Raw genomic sequence first — 14,294 nt, 5'->3', positions numbered from 1 at the left:
CATGTGTTCAAAACGCTACCCTGAACCTGTGGATACAAAGGATTTGACTGTGGTAGGAGTAGCGAGAAGTCAGTGTAGCGTTTTCGCGGCGAAATTTTGCAGACGATATACAATTTCCTCGTTTATTGCGCCCCCTGATGGCGAATTTTTCCGAATTTTTTATCGAACGACATTAAGGTTAACACCAACATGTGTGTCAAATTTGGACTCGATCCGATGTCTAATTTTGGATTTCTTTGGATTTTTGATATTCCACGTCTAATTTAGCTAATAAACCAATATTCAAAACGCTACCGTTTCGTTATCGAAGGACGGATCAAAAAAGTGTTTCGTGCTTTCTTTGCGTGTGCGTCTGAAGATGTCGTGTGCAAAGTTTGGTGTCGATTGGTCAAGAAATGTGGGAGGAGTAGGGAAAAAACAGTTTTGGGGTTTTCGCGATTTTGCGAAAAAGAATTATGGACGCAAATGGGCGTGGCCTATGCCAAAAGATGCAGCAGACTCCAGTGAATATGTGTGTACAAGGTTTTGAATGTGGGAGGTTCGGTGTGGGAGTTATAGCCCCAAACGCGTCTTTCCTTGGTATAGCGCCACCTAGTGGCCGGCGTGTCTGGATTTTGTTATCTGAGTAGCGGTGCCGGACCTGGATGAAGTCATGCAATTGGCGTGTCGGCACCATTTACGGTTTGGGCTGTGGGCCCACTTTTAGCGCGGGAATAATAATAAAAAAAATCCTTACAAAAACAATAGAATTTTCCGAATTTTTTATCGAACGACATTAACGTTAACACCAACATGTCTGTAAAATTTGGACTCGATCCGATGTCTAATTTTGGATTTCTTTGGATTTTTGATATTTCACGTCTAATTTAGCTCATAAACCAATATTCAAAACGCTACCGTTTCGTCGTCGAAAGTCGGATCAAAAAACTGTCTGAGGGTTTCTTTGCGTGTGCGTCTGAAGATGCGGAGTGCAAAGTTTGGTGTTGATTGGTCGAGAAATGTGGGAGGAGTAGCGAAAAAACAGTTTTGCGGTTTTCGCGATTTTGCGAAAAAAAATTCTAGACGCAAATGGGCGTGGCCTATGCCAAAAGATGCAGCAGACTCCAGTGAATCTGTGTGTACAAGGTTTTGAATGTGGGAGGTTCGGTGTGGGAGTTATAGCCCCAAACGCGTATTCCTTGGTATAGCGCCACCTAGTGACCGGCGGGTCTGGATTTTGTCGTCTGCATAGTCCGAAGAGATCTGGATCTAGTCATGCAATTGGCGTGTCGGCACCATTTACGGTTTGGGCTGTGGTCCCACTTTTAGGGAGGTAAGTATAATAGGAAAAATCCTTACAAAAACAATAGGGATCCAACCTGTTGGCTTGGACCCCTAACTAGAACTGCAAGCAGTTATGCAGGGGTCCAAGAAGTGTGCATTTCGCCGGCACAACGCGACAAGAAATGTGCGTTTCGCCGGCACAATGCGAAGCAAGTATTCAAACGCTACCGTGAACAACATGTGGATATAAAGGTTTTGACTGTGGGAGCTTCGGTGTGGGAGTTATAGCCTAAAACGCATTTTCAGAACATTGGCCAAATAGGAGATAGACAATGTCGTCGTTTTTTGGCGCCGCCCTGTGGCGACATTTTCCAAAGACAATTTTCCTTTGCCAAAAACTCCCGCCCACATTAATAATTCTTGGCCATATTTTCTATATAGATTCGGGTTTGCCCCTTGATGGTTTCCCTTGAGTTTGAAGAACATTCCTTTGGCCAATTAGAAGATATACAATTTCCTCGTTTATTGCGCCCCCTAATGGCGAAATATTCCGAATTCTTTATTGAACGCCATTAAGGGTAGCACCGACATGTGTCTAAAATTTGGACTTGATCCGATGTCTAATTTTGGTATTTTCTGAATTTTTGCGTATCGACGTAAAACGTAGCTAATAAAGCAATATTCAAAACGCTACCGTTTCGTAGTCGAAGGTCGGATCAAAAAAGTATATAGTTTTTCTTTTCGTGTGCGTCTGACGATGTCGTGTGCAAAGTTTGGTGTCGATTGGTCAAGAAATGTGGGCGGAGTAGGGAAAAAACAGTTTTGCGGTTTTCGCGATTTTGCGAAAAAAAATTATAGACGCAAATGGGCGTGGCCTATGCCAAAAGATGCATCAGACTCCAGTGAATCTGTGTGTTCAAGGTTTTGAATGTGGGAGGTTCGGTGTGGGAGTTATAGCCCCAAACGCGATTTTCTTGTTATAGCGCCACCTAGTGGCCGGCAGGTCTGGATTTTGTCGTCTGCTTAGTCCGAACAGATCTGGACCTAGTCATGCAATTTGCGTGTCGGCACCATTTACGGTTTGGGGTGTGGGCCCACTTTTAGGGGGGTAAGAATAATAACTAGAACTGCAAGCAGTTATGCAGGGGTCCAAGAAGTGTGCATTTCGCCGGCACAACGCGACAAGAAATGTGCGTTTCGCCGGCACAACGCGAAGCAAGTATTCAAAACGCTACCGTGAACAACATGTGGATATAAAGGTTTTGACTGTGGGAGCTTCGGTGTGGGAGTTATAGCCTGAAACGCGTTTTCAGAACATTCCATTGGCCAAATAGGAGATAGACAATGTCGTCGTTTTTTTGCACCCCCTTGTGGCGAATTTTTCCAAAGACAATTTTCCTTTTCCAAATAACTCCCGCCCACATTAATAATTCTTGGCCATATTGTCTATATAGACTAGGGATTGCCCCTTGATGGTTTCCCTTGAGTTTGAAGAACATTCCTCTGGCAAATGAGAAGATATACAATTACCTCGTTTATTGCGCCCCCTTATGGCGAAAATTTCCGATTTTTTTATCGGACGACATTAAGGTTAGTACCAACATGTGTGTAAAATTTGGACTCGATCCGATGTCTCATTTTGGATTTCTTTGGATTTTTGCTATTCCACGTCTAATTTAGCTAATAAACCAATATTCAAAACGCTACCGTTTCGTCGTCGAAGGTCGGATCAAAAAAGTGTTTCATGCATTCTTTGCGTGTGTGTCTGAAGATGTCGTGTGCAAAGTTTGGTGTCGATTGGTCAAGAAATATGGGAGAAGTAGCGAAAAAACAGTTTTGGGGTTTTCGCGATTTAGCAAAAAATATTCCCAGACGCAAATGGGCGTGGCCTAGGCCAAAAGATGCAGCAGACTCCAGTGCATCTGTGTGTACAAGTTTTTGGACTCTGGGAGGTTCGGTGTGGGAGTTATAGCCGCAAACGCGTATTCCTTGGTATAGCGCCACCTAGTGGCCGGCGTGTCTGGATTTTGTCGTCTGAATAGTCTTCACGGACCTGGATCTAGTCATGCAATTGGCATGTCGGCACCATTTACGGTCAGGGCTGTGGTACCACTTTCTTGGTAGGAAGTATAAGAATAACTAGAACTGCAAGCAGTTATGCAGGGGTCCAAGAAGTGTGCATTTCGCCGGCACAACGCGAAAAGAAATGTGCGTTTCGCCGGCAGAACGCGAAGCAAGTATTCAAATCGCTACCCTGAACCTGTGGATATAAAGGTTTTGACTGTGGGAGCTTCGGTGTGGGAGTTATAGCCTAAAACTCGTTTTCAGAACATTCCATTGGCCAAATAGGAGATAGACAATGTCGTCGTTTTTTGGCACCGCCCTGTGGCGACATTTTCCAAAGACAATTTTCCTTTGCCAAATAACTCCCGCCCACATTAATAATTCTTGGCCATATTTTCTATATAGACTCGGGTTTGCCCCTTGATGGTTCCCTTATAGTTTGAAGAACATTCCTCTGGCCAATTAGAAGATATACAATTTCCTCGTTTATTGCGCCCCCTAATGGCGAAAAATTCCGTTTTTTTTATTGAACGCCATTAAGGGTAACACCGACATGCGTCTAAAATTTGGGCTTGATCCGAAGTCTAATTTTGGTATTTTTTGAATTTTTGCGTTTCGGCGTAAAACGTAGCTAATAAACCAATGTTCAAAACGCTACCGTTTCGTCGTCGAGGGTCGGATCAAAAAAGTGTTCAAGCATTCTTTGCGTGTGTGTCTGAAGATGCCGTGTGCAAAGTTTGGTGTCGATTGGTCAAGAAATGTGGGAGGAGTAGGGAAAAAACAGTTTTGCGGTTTTTGCGATTTTGCGAAAAAAAATTATAGACGCAAATGGGCGTGGCCTATGCCAAAAGATGCAGCAGACTCCAGTGCATATGTGCGTACAAGTTTTTGACTGTGGGAGGTTCGGTGTGGGAGTTATAGCCCCAAACGCGTATTCCTTGGTATAGCGCCACCTAGTGGCCGGCATGTCTGGATTTTGTCGTCTGCGTAGTCCCCACGGATCTGGATCTAGTCATGCAATTGGCGTGTCGGCACCATTTACGGTTTGGGCTGTGGGCACACTTTTAGGGAGGTAAGTATAATAATAATAAACACTACAAAAACAATAGGGATCCAACCTGTTGGCTTGGACCCCTAATAATAATCCTTACAAAAACAATAGGGATCCAACCTGTTGGCTTGGACCCCTAATAATAATAGGAAGAAAAATCCTTACAAAAACAATAGGGATCCAACCTGTTGGCTTGGACCCCTAACTAGAACTGCAAGCAGTTATGCAGGGGTCCAAGAAGTGTGCATTTCGCCGGCACAACGCGACAAGAAATGGGCATTTCGCCGGCACAACGCCAAGCAAGTATTCAAAACGCTACCGTGAACAACATGTGGATATAAAGGTTTTGACTGTGGGAGCTTCGGTGTGGGAGTTATAGCCTAAAACTCGTTTTCAGAACATTCCATTGGCCAAATAGGAGATAGACAATGTCGTCGTTTTTTGGCGCCGCCCTGTGGCGAAATTTTCCAAAGACAATTTTCCTTTGCCAAATAACTCCCGCCCATATTAATAATTCTTGGCCATATTTTCTATATAGACTCGGGTTTGCCCCTTGATGGTTTCCCTTGAGTTTGAAGAACATTCCTTTGGCCAATTAGAAGATATACAATTTCCTCGTTTATTGCGCCCCCTAATGGCGAAATTTTCCGAAATTTTTATCGAACGTCATTAATGTTAGCACCAACATGTCTGTAAAATTTGGACTCGTTCCGATGCCTAATTTTGGATTTCTTTGGATTTTTGATTTTCCACGTCTAATTTAGCTCATAAACCAATATTCAAAACGCTACCGTTTCGTCGTCGAAGGTCCGATCAAAAAAGTGTCTATCAATTCTATGCGTGTGCGTCTGAAGATGCCGTGTGCAAAGTTTGGTGTCGATTGGTCAAGAAATGTGGGAGGAGTAGGGAAAATACAGTTTTGCGGTTTTCGCGATTTTGCGAAAAAAAATTATAGACGCAAATGGGCGTGGCCTATGCCAATAGTTGCAACAGACTCCAGTGAATATGTGTGTACAAGTTTTTGGACTGTGGGAGGTTCGGTGTGGGAGTTATAGCCCCAAACGCGTTTTCCCTTGGTATAGCGCCACCTAGTGGCTGGCGTGTCTGTATTTTGTGGTCTGCGTAATGTTCACGAGACCTGGATCTAGTCATGCAATTGGCGTGTCGGCACCATTTACGGTTTGGGCTGTGGGCCCACTTCTAGAGGGAAATAATAATAACTAGAACTGCAAGCAGTTATGCAGGGGTCCAAGAAGTGTGCATTTCGCCGGCACAACGCGACAAGAAATGTGCGTTTCGCCGGCAGAACGCGAAGCATGTGTTCAAAACGCTACCCTGAACCTGTGGATACAAAGGATTTGACTGTAGTAGGAGTAGCGAGAAGTCAGTGTAGCGTTTTCGCGGCGAAATTTTGTAGAAGATATACAATTTCCTCGTTTATTGCGCCCCCTAATGGCGAAATATTCCGAAATTTTTATCGAACGTCATTAAGGTTAGCACCAACATGTGTGTAGAATTTGGACTCGATCCGATGTCTAATTTTGGATTTTTTTGGATTTTTAATTTTCCACGTCTAATTTAGCTAATAAACAAATATTCAAAACTCTAACGTTTCGTCGTCGAAGGTTGGATCAAAAAACTGTCTACCATTTCTTTGCGTGTGCGTCTGAAGATGCCGTGTGCAAAGTTTGGTGTCAATTGGTCGAGAAATGTGGGAGGAGTAGCGAAAAAAAAGTTTTGCGGTTTTCGCGATCTTGCGAAAAAAAATTCTAGACGCAAATGGGCGTGGCCTATGCCAAAAGATGCAGCAGACTCCAGTGCATCTGTGTGTACAAGTTTTTGGACTCTGGGAGGTTCGGTGTGGGAGTTATAGCCCCAAACGCGTATTCCTTGGTATAGCGCCACCTAGGGACCGGCGTGTCTGGATTTTGTTATCTGCGTAGTGTTCACGGACCTGGATCTAGTCATGCAATTGGCGTGTGTGCACCATTTACGGTTTGGGCTGTAGTACCACTTCTAGGGGGGAAAAATAATAAAAAAAATCCTTACAAAAACAATAGGGATCCAACCTGTTGGCTTGGACCCCTAATAACTAGAACTGCAAGCAGTTATGCAGGGGTCCAAGAAGTGTGCATTTCGCCGGCACAACGCGACAAGAAATGTGCGTTTCGCCGGCACAACGCGAAGCATGTGTTCAAAACGCTACCCTGAACCTGTGGATACAAAGGATTTGACTGTGGTAGGAGTAGCGAGAAGCCAGTGTAGCGTTTTCGCGGCGAAATTTTGTAGAAGATATACAATTTCCTCGTTTATTGCGCCCCCTAATGGCGAAATTTTCCGAATTTTTTATCGAACGACATTAAGGTTAAAACCAACATGCGTGTAAAACTTGGACTCGATCCGATGTCTAATTTTGGATTTCTTTGGATTTTTGATATTCCACGTCTAATTTAGCTAATAAACCAATATTCAAAACGCTACAGTTTCGACGTCAAAGGTCGCATCAAAAAAGTGTTTCGTGCATTCTTTGCGTGTGCGTCTGAAGATGTCGTGTGCAAAGTTTGGTGTCGATTGGTCAAGAAATGTGGGAGGAGTAGGGAAAAAACTGTTTTGCGGTTTTCGCGATTTTGCGAAAAAAAATTATAGACGCAAATGGGCGTGGCCTATGCCAAAAGATGCAGCAGACTCCAGTGAATATGTGGGTACAAGTTTTTGACTGTGGGAGGTTCGGTGTGGGAGTTATAGCCCCAAACGCGTATTCTTTGGTATAGCGCCACCTAGGGGCCGGCGTGTCTGGATTTTGTTATCTGAGTAGCGGTGCCGATTCTGGATCAAGTCATGCAATTGGCGCGGGTGCACCATTTACGGTTTGGGCTGTAGTATCACTTTCAAGGGGGGAAGAATAATAATCCTTACAAAAACAATAGGGATCCAACCTGTTGGCTTGGACCCCTAATAATAGGAACTAGAACTGCAAGCAGTTATGCAGGGGTCCAAGAAGTGTGCATTTCGCCGGCACAACGCGACAAGAGATGTGCATTTCGCCACCACAACGCGAAGCAAGTATTCAAAACGCTACCGTGAACAACATGTGGATATAAAGGTTTTGACTGTGGGAGCTTCGGTGTGGGAGTTATAGCCTAAAACGCGTTTTCAGAACATTCCATTGGCCAAATAGGAGATAGACAATGTCGTCGTTTTTTGGCGCCGCCATGTGGCGAAATTTTCCAAAGACAATTTTCCTTTGCCAAATAACTCCCGCCCATATTAATAATTCTTGGCCATATTTTCTATATAGACTCGGGTTTGCCCCTTGATGGTTTCCCTTGAGTTTGAAGAACATTCCTTTGGCCAATTAGAAGATATACAATTTCCTCGTTTATAGCGCCCCCTTAGGGCGTAATTTTCCGAATTTTTATTCGAACGTCGTTAAGGGTGGCGCTAACATGTGTGTTAAATTTGGACTCGATCCGATGTGTAATTTTGGATTTTTTTGGATTTTGGATTTTTCACGTCTAATTTAGCTAATAAACAAATATTAAAAACGATACCGTTTCGTCGTCGAAGGTCGGATCAAAAAATAAATTCAGCAATTATTTTCGTGTAGGTCTGAAGATGCCGTGTGCAAAGTTTTGTGTCAATTGGTCGAGAAATGTGGGAGGAGTAGCGAAAAAACAGTTTTGCGGTTTTCGCGATTTTGCGAAAAAAAATTCTAGACGCAAATGGGCGTGGCCTATGCCAAAAGATGCAGCAGACTCCAGTGCATCTGTGTGTACAAGTTTTTGGACTGTGGGAGGTTCGATGTGGGAGTTATAGCCCCAAACGCGTATTCCTTGGTATAGCGCCACCTAGGGACCGGCGTGTCTGGATTTTGTCGTCTGCGTAGTCCGAAGAGATCTGGATCTAGTCATGTAATCGGCGTGTGGGCACCATTTACGGTTTGGGCTGTGGTACCACTTTTAGGGGGGTAAGTATAATAATAATAATAATAGGAAGAAAAATCCTTACAAAAACAATAGGGATCCAACCTGTTGGCTTGGACCCCTAACTAGAACTGCAAGCAGTTATGCAGGGGTCCAAGAAGTGTGCATTTCGCCGGCACAACGCGACAAGAAATGGGCATTTCGCCGGCACAACGCCAAGCAAGTATTCAAAACGCTACCGTGAACAACATGTGGATATAAAGGTTTTGACTGTGGGAGCTTCGGTGTGGGAGTTATAGCCTAAAACTCGTTTTCAGAACATTCCATTGGCCAAATAGGAGATAGACAATGTCGTCGTTTTTTGGCGCCGCCCTGTGGCGAAATTTTCCAAAGACAATTTTCCTTTGCCAAATAACTCCCGCCCATATTAATAATTCTTGGCCATATTTTCTATATAGACTCGGGTTTGCCCCTTGATGGTTTCCCTTGAGTTTGAAGAACATTCCTTTGGCCAATTAGAAGATATACAATTTCCTCGTTTATTGCGCCCCCTAATGGCGAAATTTTCCGAAATTTTTATCGAACGTCATTAATGTTAGCACCAACATGTCTGTAAAATTTGGACTCGTTCCGATGCCTAATTTTGGATTTCTTTGGATTTTTGATTTTCCACGTCTAATTTAGCTCATAAACCAATATTCAAAACGCTACCGTTTCGTCGTCGAAGGTCCGATCAAAAAAGTGTCTATCAATTCTATGCGTGTGCGTCTGAAGATGCCGTGTGCAAAGTTTGGTGTCGATTGGTCAAGAAATGTGGGAGGAGTAGGGAAAATACAGTTTTGCGGTTTTCGCGATTTTGCGAAAAAAAATTATAGACGCAAATGGGCGTGGCCTATGCCAATAGTTGCAACAGACTCCAGTGAATATGTGTGTACAAGTTTTTGGACTGTGGGAGGTTCGGTGTGGGAGTTATAGCCCCAAACGCGTTTTCCCTTGGTATAGCGCCACCTAGTGGCTGGCGTGTCTGTATTTTTGTGGTCTGCGTAATGTTCACGGACCTGGATCTAGTCATGCAATTGGCGTGTCGGCACCATTTACGGTTTGGGCTGTGGGCCCACTTCTAGAGGGAAATAATAATAACTAGAACTGCAAGCAGTTATGCAGGGGTCCAAGAAGTGTGCATTTCGCCGGCACAACGCGACAAGAAATGTGCGTTTCGCCGGCAGAACGCGAAGCATGTGTTCAAAACGCTACCCTGAACCTGTGGATACAAAGGATTTGACTGTAGTAGGAGTAGCGAGAAGTCAGTGTAGCGTTTTCGCGGCGAAATTTTGTAGAAGATATACAATTTCCTCGTTTATTGCGCCCCCTAATGGCGAAATATTCCGAAATTTTTATCGAACGTCATTAAGGTTAGCACCAACATGTGTGTAGAATTTGGACTCGATCCGATGTCTAATTTTGGATTTTTTTGGATTTTTAATTTTCCACGTCTAATTTAGCTAATAAACAAATATTCAAAACTCTAACGTTTCGTCGTCGAAGGTTGGATCAAAAAACTGTCTACCATTTCTTTGCGTGTGCGTCTGAAGATGCCGTGTGCAAAGTTTGGTGTCAATTGGTCGAGAAATGTGGGAGGAGTAGCGAAAAAAAAGTTTTGCGGTTTTCGCGATCTTGCGAAAAAAAATTCTAGACGCAAATGGGCGTGGCCTATGCCAAAAGATGCAGCAGACTCCAGTGCATCTGTGTGTACAAGTTTTTGGACTCTGGGAGGTTCGGTGTGGGAGTTATAGCCCCAAACGCGTATTCCTTGGTATAGCGCCACCTAGGGACCGGCGTGTCTGGATTTTGTTATCTGCGTAGTGTTCACGGACCTGGATCTAGTCATGCAATTGGCGTGTGTGCACCATTTACGGTTTGGGCTGTAGTACCACTTCTAGGGGGGAAAAATAATAAAAAAAATCCTTACAAAAACAATAGGGATCCAACCTGTTGGCTTGGACCCCTAATAACTAGAACTGCAAGCAGTTATGCAGGGGTCCAAGAAGTGTGCATTTCGCCGGCACAACGCGACAAGAAATGTGCGTTTCGCCGGCACAACGCGAAGCATGTGTTCAAAACGCTACCCTGAACCTGTGGATACAAAGGATTTGACTGTGGTAGGAGTAGCGAGAAGTCAGTGTAGCGTTTTTGCGGCGAAATTTTGTAGAAGATATACAATTTCCTCGTTTATTGCGCCCCCTAATGGCGAAATTTTCCGAAATTTTTATCGTACGACATTAAGGTTAGCACCAACATGTGTGCACAATTTGGACTCGTTCCGATGTGTAATTTTGAATTTTTTGGATTTTTGATTTTCCACGTCTAATTTAGCTCATAAACCAATATTCAAAACGCTACCGTTTCATCGTCAAAGGTCGGATCAAAAAAGTGTTTGATGCATTCTTTTGGTGTAGGTCTGAAGATGTCGTGTGCAAAGTTTTGTGTCGATTGGTCAAGAAATGTGGGAGGAGTAGCGAAAAAACATTTTTGCGGTTTTCGCGATTTAGCGAAAAATATTCATAGACGCAAATGGGCGTGGCCTAGGCCAAAAGATGCAGCAGACTCCAGTGCATCTGTGTGTAAAAGTTTTTGGACTCTGGGAGGTTCGGTGTGGGAGTTATAGCCCCAAACGCGTATTCCTTGGTATAGCGCCACCTAGTGACCGGCGTGTCTGGATTTTGTTATCTGAGTAGCGGTGCCGATTCTGGATCTAGTCATGCAATTGGCGCGTGTGCGCCATTTACGGTTTGGGCTGTGGTTCCACTTTCACGGGGAGGTAGTATAACAAGAAATGTGCATTTCGCCGGCACAACGCAAAGCAAGTATTCAAAACGCTACCGTGAACAACATGTGGATATAAAGGTTTTGACTGTGGGAGCTTCGGTGTGGGAGTTATAGCCCAAAACGCGTTTTCAGAACATTCCATTGGCGATTAGGAGATGTATTATTTCGTCGTTTTTTTGCGCCCTCTTGTGGCGAAATTTTCCAAAGACAATTTTCCTTTTCCAAATAACTCCCGCCCACATTAATAATTCTTGACCATAATTTTTATATAGACTCGGGTTTGCCCCGTGATGGTTCCCTCATAGTTTGAACAACATTCCTTTGGCCAATTAGAAGATATACAATTTCCCCGTTTATAGCGCCCCCTTAGGGCGTAATTTTCCGAATTTTTATTCGAACGTCGTTAAGGGTGGCGCTAACATGTGTGTTAAATTTGGACTCGATCCGATGTGTAATTTTGGTTTTTTTTGGATTTTGGATTTTTCACGTCTAATTTAGCTAATAAACAAATATTAAAAACGATACCGTTTCGTCGTCAAAGGTCGCATCTAAAAAGTGTTTCATGCATTCTTTGCGTGTGCGTCTGAAGATGTCGTGTGCAAAGTTTTGTGTCGATTGGTCAAGAAATGTGGGAGGAGTAGGGAAAAAACAGTTTTGCGGTTTTCGTGATTTTGCGAAAAAAAATTATAGACGCAAATGGGCGTGGCCTATGCCAAAAGATGCAGCAGACTCCAGTGAAGCTGTGTGTACAAGGTTTTGAATGTGGGAGGTTCGGTGTGGGAGTTATAGCCCCAAACGCGTATTCCTTGGTATAGCGCCACCTAGTGACCGGCGTGTCTGGATTTTGTCGTCTGCGTAGTCCGAAGAGATCTGGATCTAGTCATGTAATTGGCGTGTGTGCACCATTTACGGTTTGGGCTGTGGTACCACTTTTAGGGGGGTAAGTATAATAACTAGAACTGCAAGCAGTTATGCAGGGGTCCAAGAAGTGTGCATTTCGCCGGCACAACGCGACAAGAAATGTGCATTTTGCCGGCACAACGCGAAGCAAGTATTCAAAACGCTACCGTGAACAACATGTGGATATAAAGGTTTTGACTGTGGGAGCTTCGGTGTGGGAGTTATAGCCTAAAACGCGTTTTCAGAACATTCCCTTGGCCAACTAGGAGATAGACAATGTGGTGGTTTTTTGGCGCCGCCCTGTGGCGAAGTTTTCCAAAGACAATTTTCCTTTGCCAAATAACTCCCGCCCACATTAATAATTCTTGGTCATATTTTCTATATAGACTCGGGTTTGCCCCTTGACGGTTTCCCTTGAGTTTGAAGAACATTCCTTGGGCCAATAAGAAGATATACAATTTCCTCGTTTATTGCGCCCCCTAATGGCGTAATTATCCGAAATTTTTATCGTACGACATTAAGGTTGGCACCAACATGTGTGTACAATTTGGACTCGTTCCGATGTCTAATTTTGGATTTCTTTGGATTTTTGATTTTCCACGTCTAATTTAGCTAATAAACCAATATTCAAAACGCTACCGTTTCGTCGTCGAAAGTCGGATCAAAAAACTCTCTGAGGGTTTCTTTGCGGGTGCGTCTGATGATGCCGTGTGCAAAGTTTGGTGTTGATTGGTCGAGAAATGTGGGAGGAGTAGCGAGAAAACAGTTTTGCGGTTTTCGCGATTTTGCGAAAAAAAATTCTAGACGCAAATGGGCGTGGCCTATGCCAAAAGATGCAGCAGACTCCAGTGAATCTGTGTGTACAAGGTTTTGAATGTGGGAGGTTCGGTGTGGGAGTTATAGCCCCAAACGTGTATTCCTTGGTATAGCGCCACCTAGTGGCCGGCAGGTCTGGATTTGGTCGTCTGCATAGTCTTCACGTACCTGGATCTAGTCATGTAATTGGCGTGTGTGCACCATTTACGGTTTGGGCTGTAGTACCACTTTCTTGGTAGGAAGTATAAGAATAACTAGAACTGCAAGCAGTTATGCAGGGGTCCAAGAAGTGTGCATTTCGCCGGCACAACGCGACAAGAAATGTGCGTTTCGCCGGCACAACGCGAAGCATGTGTTCAAAACGCTACCCTGAACCTGTGGATACAAAGGATTTGACTGTGGTAGGAGTAGCGAGAAGTCAGTGTAGCGTTTTCGCGGCGAAATTTTGTAGAAGATATACAATTTCCTTGTTTATTGCGCCCCCTAATGGCGAAATTTTCCGAAATTTTTATCGAACGACATTAAGGTTAGCACCAACATGTGTGTAAAATGTGGACTCGATCCGATGTCTAATTTTGGATTTCTTTGGATTTTTGATATTCCACGTCTAATTTAGCTAATAAACCAATATTCAAAACGCTACCGTTTCGTTATCGAAGGACGGATCAAAAAAGTAATGCAGGAATTATTTTCGTGTAGGTCTGAAGATGTCGTGTGCAAAGTTTTGTGTCAATTGGTCGAGAAATGTGGGAGGAGTAGCGAAAAATATTTTTTGCGGTTTTCGCGATATAGCGAAAAATATTCCCAGACGCAAATCGGCGTGGCCTAGGCCAAAAGATGCAGCAGACTCCAGTGCATCTGTGTGTACAAGTTTTTGGACTCTGGGAGGTTCGGTGTGGGAGTTATAGCCCCAAACGCGTCTGTCCTTGGTATAGCGCCACCTAGTGGCCGGCGTGTCTGGATTTGGTTATCTGAGTAGCGGTGCCGGACCTGGATCTAGTCATGCAATTGGCGTGTCGGCACCATTTACGGTTTGGGCTGTGGTACCACTTCTAAGGCGTATAGTATAATAACTAGAACTGCAAGCAGTTATGCAGGGGTCCAAGAAGTGTGCATTTCGCCGGCACAACGCGACAAGAAATGTGCGTTTCGCCGGCACAACGCGAAGCATGTGTTCAAAACGCTACCCTGAACCTGTGGATACAAAGGATTTGACTGTGGTAGGAGTAGCGAGAAGTCAGTGTAGCGTATTCGCGGCGAAATTTTGTAGAAGATATACAATTTCCTTGTTTATTGCGCCCCCTAATGGCGAAATTTTCCGATTTTTTTATCGAACGACATAAATGTTAGCACCAACATGTGTGTAAAATTTGGACTCGATCCGATGTCTAATTTTGGATTTCTTTGGATTTTTGATATTCCACGTCTAATTTAGCTAATAAACCAATATT

General features: G+C 43.9%; 1 protein-coding gene across 1 annotated transcript in view; it reads right to left on the bottom strand.

The window, feature by feature from the left end:
* Positions 1 to 14,294, bottom strand: part of LOC115546127 (nuclear receptor subfamily 5 group A member 2) — a 30,937-nt gene that overhangs the window by 15,885 nt on the left and 758 nt on the right. The gene's annotated exons all lie outside the window — the stretch shown is intronic.

This window comes from Gadus morhua, chromosome 6 (genome assembly GCF_902167405.1).
Source record: "Gadus morhua chromosome 6, gadMor3.0, whole genome shotgun sequence".
NCBI classification, from domain to species: domain Eukaryota; kingdom Metazoa; phylum Chordata; class Actinopteri; order Gadiformes; family Gadidae; genus Gadus; species Gadus morhua.
Note: the sequence above shows the minus strand (reverse complement) of the source record. Positions and strands in the feature narration are given on the sequence as shown.